We start from the raw sequence: 14,232 nt of genomic DNA, 5'->3' as shown, positions 1-14,232 counted from the left end.
AACCTGAATACAATCTGCAATATGTGAGTGGACAACATGAACAACCCAAGGAAAAACCTTAGCAACAAAGGCTACCAATACACAGCCATTTATGGACATGTGCAACGAGCTGACATCATCTTGTTAGGAAAGTTAGATAAACATTTCAAACAAAGTGTGGGGCTTTTGTCTCACAGGGAGCAATTTTTGAACTTTGATAATGTTTAACATGGACATCTGACATCATAACAGCAAATACAGTAAATGACAGAAAATCCCAAAAAGCCCTTTAAAGCAATCAACAGCACTGGAAAAAATCCTTCCTTCCTTAAGGTTTTCATGTTCAGTTTTTATTGAAACTGTTTTAGAGAGGTGTTGACATGACTTTATGGTCATTTTGGAGGCTGTGGTACTGCTGAATTGTACTGCAATATACTGAGAAGTTTCTCTAATATGTAGTCTACTCTCACTGATATAAATGGTCAGCATTTACTTTTTTTTAAAAACATATGACCATTGATACTCTGTAAATCATAATTACAACTAACAGGCCCTTTTTCATAGTACACCGTTCAGCTCAGAATGTCATGTTCAATGCCAAAGGGTTATACAGTAGCAGAGCATTAGGCGCATGAACAGTATCCCATTACAGAAACACCAGCCTTCATGGTGCAGATGACAGAGGTTGTGTGGTGTGAGCAGCTGTTCTGACAGACTGCCTGGGAACTAATGCATATCATCAAGACATTGTCAGTGTACCGCACCATCCAATCTCCCTTTTCTCTGCCCACACCCCACCCCCCTACATCATTTAAATTCATCTCAGAAAAATGTTACATTTTCAAAAAACAATGTTGATGAGCTCCCCAGGCACCGAAATTTCCCTAGGCACTGGAATTTCAGACTTAAGACTGAAATTAAAATGCAAAGTCTCTTTTCTTTTTTGCTCTGGGATAAAAAGTTGATGGAGAAAAGTCTGTTGGTCATTTTCACCAGTGCACCAGCAACTGATGAACGTTTGATTGATGTACACCAACTCTATTTAAGCGGCATAACCAGATCCATGGATAGCAGACTGTAATTAGTTGTTTTCCATGCTGACAGGTTCCATCTTTGTTAGTGCACATGTATGTGTGCATGTGTTTGTAAGAGAAAGACAGAAGGAATGAGAAAGCGAGCTGCCATGGAAGTGAAATGAAATGAAACTACAATACATGGCTTGTTTATTTGAGTTTAGGTAAATCTGTGTGGATTAGGTGGAAGCCTGATGTAGCATGATAGGTGAACTCTTCAACATAACCTTTCCATCAACCTTTCTAACAGTGAAAAAAAAAACATGTGGGGATCATGTATAGTATATCCTATACTTTATATTCCCCATGACTTATCTGCAGAAAATGAAAACCATAATATGTTTTTTATGATGTTAGCTCATAGGATCACACATCAGTTTGCTAGACTGGCTCAGTGGTAAACCTACTTTTTTTTTTTTTAACATTTTGCAGTCCAAGTATTGTGATAGCAGGGTTATTATCTGTGGATATCTATTGAAGCATTGATCTAATCAAATATTAATGAGACAGACTTCTTATCGATCTAGCTTTAATGTTGCTCTTTGTCTACCAATCAACTCAATATGTAAAATGTAGGTTGGGCCAATACTGGGCCAAGATCCCAAAAAAGCAGCATGAACTCAGAAATGGAGAAGCACAACATAGCTGAGAACATTACCTTAATCTCAGCGGTTTCTACAAAACCCACAGATTTTTGAGTACATGTTGTAAAAAGTCAGTGTTGTTCTTTAACTCTGAATTGCTTCAAAACAAATTCAGGCCATATATAGAAATACTCTGATTGCAATAATGATTTGTTTCTCATAGTAGTTTTCCACAAAAAAGTTAACTAGTTAAAAAAATCTTAAATTGACATCTACTACTTCTTCCACATTAAAAAAATACATGGTTCTATGAATATGGATTCTTTTTAGTTTCAAAAGTTTAACTGCTGCACACAAGATGTCTACTTCACTGAAAATCTGTTCTCAGTTTATGTGCACTAGAGACAAGTTTTTACATCACACTTGTTTAGTTTCACCACAAATGGCTCCCAACTAGTTGTGATTTCACAAATCATGCTCATAGATATGTGCCTTAAACTCACATTTAAGGTGAGTACAGAGAAACTTTCTCCCTTCACCAGATGAATGTGAAAAACTCAGCTCATACATAATTTGGAACAGTGAAGCTAAATCATCAAAGTGAAGTAAAAATAAGTAAAACACATTTTTGTGTGAGAGGGGGACTTTAAGTAATCCTGCGATGAAACTGCCTTTCTCTCAATTATACTGCATTAATTAATTTTTTTGCCTCTTTGGAGCAGAGCTATGGAACAAGTGGAAAACAACATCTGATGTATCATGATATTAAAAAAATAATATGGCAAACATGCTAGCAAAGGGTTGCCAATTTACACATCTAGCAAAGACAGACAATATTAGCATTCATTTGGAGCAGTACTGACAACAGTGTTTCAAGCAGGTTATAGCCACTTCTTAATTGAAAATAGTTGGCAACACTGATTTGGAGTCACAATTTAGGACACCTGATGAACGTAAATCTAATATCCACTCTTCTTTTAGCTCTGTTGTAGTCTCCATCAACTCCTGAGTTAAATATCTGGCTCTTTAGCTTGCTAACTAGCTAGCTTCATCTGTCTGCCATTTGCTGCTGGGGCAGGTAGTGTACTGTGGGTTTATTCAGTCTTTTTCACTGAAAGCAGCTGCCTGCTGTCTGGAATCAAGGTTGATAAGAGCAGTGTTTGGAGGGTGGAAAACCAAACAATAAGCTAAAATACTCTAAAAAGTTACAACGCTGCTTAACTGCAGTGAGGACATAACTGTGATAATTCTCTGTGAGTTTGTCATCATACAAGTATCTCTTCTTTCACATGACACAATTTTTGATCAATATTTATATATAAAAAATATATTTAAAAAATGTCATTTGGTCTTTAGGTCATTTAACACAATAATCTCTAATGATTTAAACTGACACTGAGGGAATGCTATTTCCAGCCTAGAGGTGCTCAGTCATGTGCCTATGCAAATATCTTTTCATCCTGTGATGACAGTGGAGGCTGTATGCAGCAGATGTCTGAAGGCATTTCCTAGCACAGTTGTATCCCTCTCTGCCTGGGGCTGATTGCCTGCAGTTGGGTATATCAAGGTGATCCACTGGGCTTGACTCACAGCAGGCGGAGGTTGCTGGCAGATGCTTTTTAATTGATTGGGGACCAATTAACTGACTGATGAGGGTCTATCATTGAGGGACGTGACCTTCCAACATCGTGTTTCCTGAGTCATCGTGAGAATCAGACACGCTCATATGTAGTCACCATAGCAGCTAAAGATGTATTCTGGTCATTATCTGCCAAGGATGCTCAAGATCCTTGTGTACCTGCAGAGTGATCATAGAGGTTTACTTGTTTGATGCACAGTAGAATGCTTCTAATGAGCTGCTTTTACAAAGACTGATATACTGCGGCCTTGCTGGCGGCTACAACCCTGTGAAGTACATTTAAAATGAAGTACACAGTGATACTTGAAACACCCTCTTTTCCTGATATAAACTTTTATTCAATTTTTTGGGGTCAGTTCAACTTGCCATAATGAAGTGTTTTTTTAATCTTGTGTCAAGATCATGAGTTAATTATCCATTGTCTTGAGACAGACGGGTTTTTTTTGACATAATGAGGTAATTGTTGTTTTCTGAACATAACAAGATCCCAAACCGACCTCTTGTTTCCTCATAAGTAAATCTTTTTATCTCTAAACAACCTTTTATTTTGACTGTATATTACATCATTATGACAAAATAAAAACAAACAGAAAAACCCTTTTTACATACCAAAATAAAGCAACAATTCATTCTAATCTCAAAATAACAAGGTTATAACAATAATTGTAACCATGCTTTTGTCATCACCATGGATTTCATATGGCAAACATTTCAACTAAAATTTGTTTTTATTAGAAATTACAATTCACAACATTTTTCTCCCTGTTGGAAACAATCCGAATACCTTCAAGATGATACTAGTGCAGGCTTTCCGCCAGAAAAATTGTTAGGCCCGGCACTGAGCAAAACTCAGAGAAGCAGCTGAGATTGTCACTAAAATGAGAATAGCTGGTCCACCTTACAGTACCTGAACACAGGTCAGAGTTGGTGTGGATTGAACGGATATCAGGCTCTCCTCTTCTTTTGTCGAGTGAGAAGAAGAAAGACAAGATCATGATGATGATCTCCACTCTGTGTTCAGCGTGTCTGTCAGCTGCAGCTTCTGGGGAGATGAGAGGACAGCGGCTGGACAGACTGCCTTCACCAGAATGACTAACAGCAAAAATAGTTTGCATGTCGGCACCACAGGAAGACATCCACGGTGTTTGTATTTATAAATACATGATGATACATATCATGATACGTGGATCAATATATTGATTCATTGGCTTTATTTCTCTGCCCACTGTAGCAAGTGATATTCGGCACCCCATGTGGGCCTTTGCAATAAACAGCTGTCTGTGCAGAATACGTTTTGTGATCTGTTGATGCTTTTATTCGCTGTGTGAAAACTCAAAAAAAACAACCTTGTTCTGAGAAAAGTTGCATCGCTTTTTCGCCCGTGATATTCGTATTCTGTGTGAAAGTTCTCATGACAAAAACACATTGATGTGCAAATTCATCGCACGAAAAAAAAAGCCCCAGGTGTGTAAAGGCCTTCAGAGTGTTAAACTGTTTTTTTCACCATTTCTGTGTTCAGGATTTTTTGGGGTGGGCCTGAAATAGTAGCTCTATGACGTAGAGAGGTGATTAGCATAACCACTCCCCCACTACATAAACACTAGAGCGCATGGACTTATAGTTACTATTTTTATACTGGGTAGTTTTACAAACTTTCGTAGGAGACAACTAGGATTCAATGGAATAATCTGCTGTTACTGGTGAATGGGGCCATTTTCAGTCAATGTTCAAGGAGTTATTTTAAACCCAGCTGAAGTGTCTGTTGACGGGTGGCACCGCCAGCGGCTTTGGCTTCAGCACCAGCTGTTTAGCTGGGAGGTCCCTGGCCAGAGGGAGAGCGTTTGCCAGGCAGCATTTCACCAAAAAGCACAGTGTGAGAGCTCTAAGGGTGACAGCCACAATGGAGCCACTTTTCAGCAGAGAAGTGAGTAACGTTAAATGCATCAAACTTCATTGAAAAAAAAACAACAATTGAACATAACAATTGTGATGTTTCCCTTGTTAACTGGTCATTTGAGTTAAATTTTTACTGAAACAAGTCCACATTTACAGAATATGTGCTGAATTAAACAGTGGCTCCTAACATTACTTTTTAAAAAAAAATATCATCCATGTTGCTTGCCTTACAACTACAAACAAGACCTATTTTAAATTGTGTATTTTTATAGTTATATTTTTTATAGGAGTTTTTTACAAGCTTTGTTGACTCAGAGGCTGTTCAGTTGGGCTGTACTTTCAGCAGACACACCCCCAACATTTCAGAGCAGAGAATCCTGCTTATTTTTCAACGATTTTGAAACCTAACTTTATATACTTGGCCACTTTTTTAATCATTCAAATTTGGCTGGGTGGTTAATTACACATTTTTCTGTGGTGTGACAAACTCAGAACACATATTTATTATTGCAATACACACATTAACAAGCATATTAACTGTACACATGCTGCACTGTTCAGTTACCCTGTGTCTAGACAGCAAGCGTGTCAAAGACGTTTTTCACATGCACGTAACACGCAACAGATACACTCTCATTTTAATCTATTGAACTGTCTGCTCCATGGAGGCTCACGTCTCAGCCACATCTCACGGGTGTAACTGCAACCTGAAGCATTCATTTATGCTTCAAGTCTATTTTCCTCTGTTTTACACATCACTACTATGTAGTGGGCCCTGAGCGCTTCCAACACGCAGGTGATCTACGCTCAACGCTGCACCTGAACACCTTAAGTATAGACATACAGACGGAGTACTTGCTGCTGCTCTACTGACGTGCTGCTCATGCTGTGTTTGCTGTCTAGACACGGCATTATATTACTAACTTGCCTAACCAGCCTAACTGTTACACACGCTCTCTCTCTCTCTCTCTCTCTCTCTCTCTCCACTGCATAGTCACTATGCACTTAGCTGTTCCTTAAAGGAGCTACGCTACTTGTATAACACATTTTAGTTTAGAAAACATCTTAAAATATATTTTTTTTAAATCCCTGATGCTTAAAGCCCAGCAGTGTTATGGCTCTGTCCCAGTCTGGCTGTGTGTCCCTCCACCAGTCCACCAGATGCGCTCAGACTTTTTCTGTTTGTTGCACTGGACTGAGTGGGAGAAGCACAGATAAGGTCCAGATTATATTAAGGACCACTTGAGATACTGTTGCTCCTTGCATTGAACCTTTCACCGGGTTAAGTATGAGAGTGTTTGTTAAATTACCAGATTGTTTTGTGAATGTGTTTCAGGCTGGTTTCACTGAGCTTCCTGGTTTAGTGCCATCAAGCAATTCACAATCCAAGTGGTTATGTATCAGTTTTTGGATAACGGTACAGATCACTGTTCTGGACCTCTTTCCCTGTTTGTTTAGACCAAGCAGGTGGTGTCCTGGTCTGAGAAGTGAAGTCAATGCGGAAGTGCCTTAAACCTGCATTCTCTCTAATGGCCATCAGGGGGCGACTTCACTGGCTGCAAAAAGAAGTCTGGTTGTATGGAAGTCTATGAGAAAATGACCTTGCTTCTCATTTGATTTATTACCTCAGTAAACTGTTTCCTAATGAGTTCATGGTCTCAATCACTAGTTTCAAGTCAATACATCATGATGTTCATTTCGTAAATTATGGCCCCATTTAGAGTAAAATAGACGATAAAGTAGCATATGCTTTAGGGTGTGGCTACATTGTGATTGACACGTTGCTACCATGGCGACAACATTGATTATGTAACCATGGCATATAGGTGTAGCTGCTGCCATTTCACAGTGTGTTTTCAGTTCATTAAAGTTAATTGTAACATTTTGGTCACCTAAAAAAAGTCTGGTTCAGCATTTGGTTGTAATAAAACACCTACCAATGAGTTGGATGCTCAGTTTTTCCGGTGAGGACATTTTGTTTTAATGGTTTTAGGCCTGTTTTTCGCTAGCAAAAATTAGCATTATCACTGTTAACCATAGATTGTAAAAGCACCAAGCTAGCAGCTAGCAGCTAGCGCTATGGTCAGCTCCACCCTCTTGTCCAAATATAGTCACTTCTGGCTCCAAAAATCAAACATGGCGATGGTCAAATTGCTACACTTGAGGCTTCAAAACAGCAGTCCACAAAGGTGTTGTCATGGTGACTATTTTTTTACAGTCTATGGTTTAGACTGGACTGAATGGGAGAAGGCTTATTTGAGTTGTGTCTTTAAAAGATTCTGGCATTATAATTATTTTAGTTGCCTTTACCAGTTAATCTGCTCTCCGTGTCTTCCTGGTGTTTTCCCTCTGCCTCCCAGTCTGTCTGTGTGTGTGGTGTGGGCGTGTCTGTTCTTTGTCTCTCAGTTTCCCTCCTTTGCCCATCTACACACCTGCCCTGTATCCCTCTCATCAGTCTTCCATGCTCCAAGTGTTTCCCTCAGCCTATCAGCTTCTTGCCTGTTCTCAGTTTAGTCACCTGTTCCCCATTCCCTCATTAGTTCTGTTTGTATTTAAGTCCTGGTTTTCAGTTCAGTTTTGTTGGATCCTTTGTTCTGTTTGTTCAGTTTTGCGTTTAACCTGCTAGCTTTGTTTTTGCCTTCACAAGCCAAGAATAAATAAGTTAATCTTCAACCTTGTTCTGCCTGATGACTCCTGCATTTGGGTCCGCCTGCTATGCTCCATTTAACAGGCAGGAGGTCGACTCAGGCCTGGCGGGTCGCCGGGATTGCAACAGACTGGTGGAGACCCTGTGGTGCCAGTTTCCCCAACCCTTGATTATTGAGTTTGTGACTTTTTTTCTTTTTAACATGATTAGTTTGAGTTTTTGTTGGTGCAGTGGTCTGTATGGAGTTGACATTTTCCTTTAATCAGTTTTTGCCCAAATTTTCTGCTGCCTCAGGCTGTACTTTGTGTTCTAAACTTTGTTTTCAAAAATGCTCACTCAGAATGCACTGCAAAGAGTCCTGCACAATGTTGGCAACCTTGTTACAAAGCAAAAGAGAGTTATGGAGAGCCCGTGTAGTCAGGTAATATAAGTTGCAAACATGCAAATATATGGCACCTGCCAGCAATTGACAATTAAAAACAGCGCCATTAAAGACTAATTGTAATGACTCAAAGTTTGAAGTAAATTTCTCTATGATCCTGGTGTGTTCTGCTCAGCAATACTCCCCCCCCGCCAACTGACTCCTTAACAAGCATGTTCATTCTCCACAAGCCTAAAAATGTCATACCTAAAACAGAACAGTTACCGTTCTTGAACCCTTTTCAAAATAGTCATGATCCTGGTCTCTCCTGAAAGTTTACTGTTTGGGCTTTACCATAAAAGTCAGAATTAATCTAAATGGATCATGACTGTAAATTAACTCAATTTACAGAGGCACAAACATGGTAATTTTTTTTTCTTGCCTTTTTGAAAAATATATTAACATTTTGTTTTGTAAGTTCCCTGTTTTTAAAAAAAAAGAGCAATTGGTGTTGCAGTGATATTGGGATCTTGATATGGTTTACACAGATATAATTATGAGGCCTCATGCTTTCAAACATGTGATTTTTCAGGGTTGAGTGAGGATTCAGCCATATGCCATCCCAAACCCTCCACCCACCCAGATAGCAAAGTTGCTGTGGCCCAGATCCAGCCCACACCCCACACTTTCATCCGGCCCACATCCGCTCCTGGTTCCCAGTACCACATCTTTACCCAAAAAAGCCCCACATTTGATTTGGGATATTTGGGCCATATTTGCTATTTACATGTGGGCCATTTCAGGCTCACATCCATTTTGTTCGGGCCAGAAGAAGGCCAGCAGTGCTGCATCATTGCCTTAAGTGGCCCACTTCTGTATACTATCTGGGCAGCCCGCTGCTTGTTAAGCGGATGCCAGCCCACCATTAATGCAACAGTGTGTCAAAGTGTCAACGTGTTACAGTTTCAGCACTCTAACACCTGCCATTGTGTTTCCCTTTGGCACTCTGTAGTCATGTGCATTTTCACAAGAGGTGTTAAATATCCAACACTCACAGTGTCACTTACAACACCTAACAGTGTGTTTCTTTACACTATATGGATACATGCATTTTCATAAGTTTTATACATTTGCAATCATGAGTTGTTGTAGCAAATTCTTCAATTTACACTATCTTCAGGCTATCATTTTAAGAACTATAGTAGCTCCATTTTTTCCAGTCCATTTCCACGACAGGGCTCTCCTAAAAGTGATACAGTGACCAGGCACATTTACAAAAGGTTAGAATCTGAGAAGAAAATCAAAATAGCAATGCAAAGAAATTTCACTTGGCGTAAACAAAGGCACAATGTATAAGCTGTCCCAGATAACAATCACATGAGTGTTGCTCTAACTGATGCTTGTGTTAAATCAAATATAACAAACCAGGTCATGAACATTTTTAATCTGGAGCTGGGACAACATGCACTATCTTGTATGTTGCTGGCTTTATCAGCCTCCAGAAAGCCATCAGATGAATTGTAAACCTGTGGGGCAAATTTTATAATCTTGTCTATCGGTCAGAATATTAGGCCTAAACCGCACTGAACAGCAGATTTGGCAGTTGTGGAGTGAATTTTAAACAGAGGGATAAGAAAACCCATCACATCTGGCTTTGTGAACATAACTTATCTGCTTTCAGTTCATTATGCACCGTAGTTGTGTATTATATTAATTCAATGACATGTAAATTAAGGCAGTGAAATTCAAAAGGTCAAAGGGGTGTAGGGAAAATTTAGCTCACTTTGGGGAAGTATAGTGTTAATCAGAATTATTATGCAGAACCACTTTAATTATTCGTCCAGTGATATAACCTCAGAGTCAGCATAATAACACTTATAAATCATTTCTCTTGGTGATCTGTCAAGAGAATCTTTAACACACAAATCAGCTTTGGGGAGGAATTAACTTGCACTCAAGTAGACAGAAGGGAAGGAATCAGATAAGTAAAGTGACTGAAAGTAAGAAGATTGAATATTATCCATGATAAATACCAATAGACTATCAGTTTTCTTTTTTTGTTCAAAGTATTGTCTTAATTAGACAATGCTTTGAACTTTGAACCTAATTAGTTTCTTTTTACAATTTGAAATACAGTTTGATATATTTCAAAAAAATCCCATCCCACAAGTAACCCTAACCTATAGCACCATTACAAATTTATAATATGACATATCAAAACAATGATAAAAGACTAATCAATTTTCTAATTTGGTGTTCTAATAGCTGTGGAGCCAGCAGTGTAAGATGGACTTGGCAGCAAATCAGGACCAAGCATAAAAACATCCTCCAAAGTGGTATGTAGTTGCTGTTCCTTCATCATTCCTTTAGTGTATGGATGATATGCTGTGTAAAATTTAAAGTGTTAATATCACCTGAACCAAACAGGAAAAAAATTAGAGGCGGAAGACTGGAGGGGGGCCAGCTCCACCAGACTTCACAATTTCAGAGGAGCTGGCCCTCTCTAACAATCAAGGTCAGCCAATAATGGAGGGGATTAAAGAGGGTGTCACATCTGACGCTGGTGCTGGCAGCTCCCAGCAACATTTGTTTGTCCTGGGTATGTAGAAGTGGTTTGGTGGTAAAGTACTAAATGCATATTTGTAGTGGCCATCAGGTGTGAGAAGTCTTTATCTAAATTACAGTCAAAGGAGACACTAGGGTTTTGCCGGAGCTACCAGCGCACACAGACCATGTTGACCCCCACACAGAGGTAACTGTCAAAGCAAGGTGTTATCTCTCTTACTCTTATCAATGTTTGCTGATGGGTTGAATCCACTTTATGCAGTTCTCTTAAATAATTTTTCAGGAGGATTCAATGATGAGGAGACACTGTCTGTGCACTCAGGGATGGCTGTGAGGGTAAACTTGTGGTATAGGTCTGCACATAGGTTTAATTGCTTCAGATGAGCTCAAAACTTTAAAATAATTAAGTTGCTTCACTTGCTGATTTATTTCACAGGAAGAGGAAAATATGCAACACTCCCCTCAGCCTGTGGCCTCCACCTGTAGGCCTTCAAGAACGCAAAGGGTAAGGGTTTTATATTTTCTAGTAGTCCTACGTCCATCTTTTAAAGTGAGCCTTACCAAGAACACACCATGCTAAGTGAATCATGAACAAAGTACAACACCAACATGACTGAAGTCTATCCCATTCATCTCTGTTGCTTGATGAACACCTCAATGTCCTATATCAACTAAAACTATACAGGTTGGAGCACACAATGTGAGGGCCCTCTATAAAAGGAACCTGGAGCTGGACAACATTAAAAAAGGACTGGAAATTAAAAAGCTCATATTGGAAATTGAGCAACTGGAGAAGGTATTGCAGTAAATGTTACGTACAATTTTATTTTATCCTCTCTCTAACCTCTACATCATGCATACAGCTGTCTCTCTTGATCACAACATATCAGACAACAATAAGCTCCCATACAAAATCACAGGGAAAGTGTGCAACAGATGAATAAACACAAGAGGACTAGAGGACTAGGAAGCAGCTGGCAAATTTAGAATCAAGTTGATAAATCAAAGTTATGAAGAAGCATATTAGAATTTCTGAATTCACCCGGTGGGCAGAGAAGTGTGCTACTTGCGTGTCCGTGGGCTGGTTGCTGCTGAGTGATGTTAAGAGTGATGAAACCGGTGTTGTCGCTGCAGGGAGTGGAGGTGAAGATTCATCAGTTGAAGTTGGTTTTAACGCAGAGAAAGAATGGGACACCTCACACCGGTAAGAAGAAGAATCCACTGTTGCATTCCAGTGACTGTCTTTTATAGGTACAGCTTGGTAAGGGAATTCAGAAAAGCATCTGACCAATCAGAGAACATGCTGACACCACTACTACTGTTTTTTGTAGCTACAATAAAGCTCCAGTTGCGTTCATGCCATGTACTCACTGGGCTGCGCAGTTGGAAGTTGATAAGCTTTCTTAGATTTGACCGGAAATGATCTGCTGCGCATAAAACTCAACTATTTCAGTAATGAAACAACACTCCCTTTTACACCAGCCAAATCAGATGCACTCTACACCCTAACATGACACCACTGAAAACCTTGCTCTCTACACAGGATCTGCTTACACATGTAGCCTGTTCTGCTAATGAGCAAAACTAGTAAGAAACAATTAAACACTTTTTATGCAAGTTCACCTCATCTTTAAATATTGAAGACAAAGTGTAAACAAGGCCTAGTTCCAACATAACAAAACTAAGGGCCAAATTTACTAAGAAAACAGTGGAGTTTGCTGCCAATCTGCATGTATTCAGCATCAGATTTACTAAGACAGCAGGTCATTACACAGTCAGCTTCTGGTACTGAAACTCCAGGCGTACACTGTGAGTGAAGGACAGCTCACAGACGCAATTCAGCAGCAGGATTCTCAGGAGATTGCTCAGCTCAGGGAAGAAATTATAACATGATCTTGATTACAAAATATATACTTTGGCCGCAGTTCGACTCCAGTGAAAAACCGATAAGTGGTTATTATTCAAAATATCACTCAGAAAATGATGGTCTTTAGCATAGATATAAATAGGACTATTAGTTATATGCAGGTTTATATTAATGCATGTTTATTTTTCCCTCCCTCCTTGTGGCTATTGTACATCCCATTTGCCTGTTACACATCCTTCTCAGTAGCAGACAATTCCACATGCAAAACTGACAGTTGCACATTGCGTGACCTTTAAAATGCAGCGATATCATGAGTGATATACATAATCAGCTTCTGTTAACATGTCTCCTATTTTTTTGCAATCCTCCCTTAAAAGCATATACAATGAGAAGAGAGATGCACCTTGCAGACACTCGCACAAATGACTTGCAGGCTGCAACTCCGGCCTGTTGCATCTGTTTGATAAATACAGCATGTGTTTGGGGCAGAATGTGTTACATCTGTGCCTGAAAAACGGGTACAAAAGCCTTAGCACATTTGACCGTAGGAGCCATGCTAGCTAACGGTTGTAAATTTCATGGCAATCCAGTTAAGATATTTGATTTTGAACCACAAATGTCGTGGCATTAGAGGAAAGGTCGGGGTTCACCAAAGTCCGTAGCACTGATCCTCTGGGCACCATAAATGTCTGTACAAACTTTCATGGCGATCCATCTAATAGTTGGTGAGGTGAGATATTTCAGTATGGACCGAATTGATGGACTGACCAACCGATTGACCGACCGTCATTGCCATTCCTACAGGGAGTGGGAAAGAACTGGCAGTTAAAAATAGCATATTTTATGGGTCTAAAGTATGTTACCCATAATAGCTCATGTAATAAACTGTTAGCAGGTGGCACCACTTCAGGAAAACATATAAACAATTAGACATGATTAATTATCTTGCACAACTTATTTTACCACAAATAAGGCAAGCATAGGGAAAAGCATAAAGAGTTTAAGATCCCACTCTAAGCTGTAATAGCCTCTTAGTGGGACAGTAATTTCAAAATAGCCACCAAGAGGCACATCAGAAGTTGAGACTCACAACACACTTCTCATAAATAAATTCATATTATAATTATCAGTATTCCTTTTAAGTAGAACAGTAAATAACATGTTATCCTATACACAATAAAAGACTTTATACTTACAGTAGAGCCTGCCAAATCCCTGTTTGAGTGAATTGCATCAGCCAGAGAGACTGCTTAGTAAAAGCAATTAAACGCACAATATGTAATTTCAGCCGCTAGGGGTCTCTCAATCAAAACAATAACAAAAGACGGAGTGTGATGACGGTGTGAAGTAGTGAGGGATCATGGGAGTTGTTGTCTTCGTTGTAAAATAACTAGCTTGACCGGATAGGACTATTCCAGTGTTAATCATTCGGGATGTATTTACTGGGAGCTGAATTACCCGCGGAGGTCTCCCCCTCTCCAGAACAAACGGACCCGCAGATTACAGGTAAAAACACTGAATAAAAGCTGTTTCACCTAAAAAATCTGTGTTTCTCCGACGATGTATGGCGACCACAGGACATCCGGTAGAGACTGTTAGCCGAGCTGCTGCTAACACTTGT

The sequence above is a fragment of the Thunnus maccoyii genome, chromosome 20 (genome assembly GCF_910596095.1).
Source record: "Thunnus maccoyii chromosome 20, fThuMac1.1, whole genome shotgun sequence".
In the NCBI taxonomy this organism is placed as follows: domain Eukaryota; kingdom Metazoa; phylum Chordata; class Actinopteri; order Scombriformes; family Scombridae; genus Thunnus; species Thunnus maccoyii.
This window is presented reverse-complemented; position numbering follows the sequence as displayed.